Raw genomic sequence first — 1,179 nt, 5'->3', positions numbered from 1 at the left:
AAAACTGCCAGTATCATGGTCTTTCCCAAGAAGATCCAAATCAATTTATTTCTAATTTTCTGCAGATTTGTGATACTGTGAAGACAAATGGAGTGAATCCTAAGGTGTACAAACTCATGCTCTTCTCATTTGCTCTGAGGGATAGAGCAAAGCTATGGCTAGATTCCCAATCCAAGGAGAGTTTGGATACTTGGGACAAGGTTGTTACTGAGTATCTTACTAAATTTTTCCCACCAAAGAAGCTGACTAAGCTTAGGGTGGAGGTTAAGACTTTCAGGCAGAAGGATGGTGAAACTCTTTATGAAGCTTGGGAGAGATACAAGCTATTAACTAGGCAATACCCTCTGGACATGTTCTCCAAATGGACCCAACTAGATATCTTTTATAAAGTTTTGGATGAAATGTCCAAGATGTGCTTAGACAATTCTATAGGTGGTTCATTGCACAAGAAGAAGACACCAGAGGAGACTATTGAGCTTATTGAATTGGTTACTAGGAACCAATATTTATACTCATCTAACAGGAATCCTGTAAACTCTAAGGCTCCTCAGAAGAAGGGTGTTATAGAAGTAGAAGATCTAAATGCTATTCTTGCCCAGAACAAGCTTATGTCTAAGCAAATAAATCTACTTACTCAACAGATTGGTGGAATGCAAGTCTCAGCTATCAACACCAAAAATCCACCTCAAGAAGTCTCTTATGACATGACAAGTTATTTTGTGCAAAATGATAATTATGATTATACTCAATCCTCTTCTGAACAAGTCAATTACATGGGGAGTGGTCCTAGAAATCCCAATAATGATCCATATTCTAAGACATAAATCAGGGGTGGAGAAATCACCCAAATTTTGGGTGGAGGGACCAACCTCAGAGACCTCAGAATTTCAACAATAATTCTCAGGGCGGCTTCCAACAGAACAATCACAATAACTGCCAATTTCAGTCTCATCAACAACAATCACCTCCGTAGGCAAATTCTAAATCCCAAGAAGATTCTAATTGGGAGATGATGAGGAGTTTTATGCAAGAAACCAGAGCCTCCATTAGAAACTTAAAGGTGCAATTGGGCCAACTGAGCAAGCAAATACCTGAGAGGTCTGCAAGTACATTTTCAGGTGATACAGTGGTGAACCCAAGAGAAGACTGCAAGGTTATTCAATTGAGAAATGGTAAAGT

The 1,179-nt window shown here is 39.0% G+C and overlaps 1 non-coding gene across 1 annotated transcript; it reads right to left on the bottom strand.

Moving 5' to 3' along the window:
* Positions 1-248: 248 nt before the first annotated feature.
* LOC148571539 (small nucleolar RNA R71) lies at positions 249-355 on the bottom strand. The gene has a single exon (XR_015908369.1). It is a non-coding gene; the product is annotated as a small nucleolar RNA R71 (small nucleolar RNA).
* Between the last annotated feature and the right edge of the window lie 824 nt (positions 356-1,179).

This window comes from Arachis ipaensis, chromosome B3, assembly GCF_059453495.1.
Source record: "Arachis ipaensis isolate K30076 ecotype BB chromosome B3, ASM5945349v1, whole genome shotgun sequence".
NCBI classification, from domain to species: domain Eukaryota; kingdom Viridiplantae; phylum Streptophyta; class Magnoliopsida; order Fabales; family Fabaceae; genus Arachis; species Arachis ipaensis.
The sequence above is the reverse complement of the archived record's forward strand: the minus strand, read 5'-3'. Positions and strand labels throughout refer to the sequence as shown.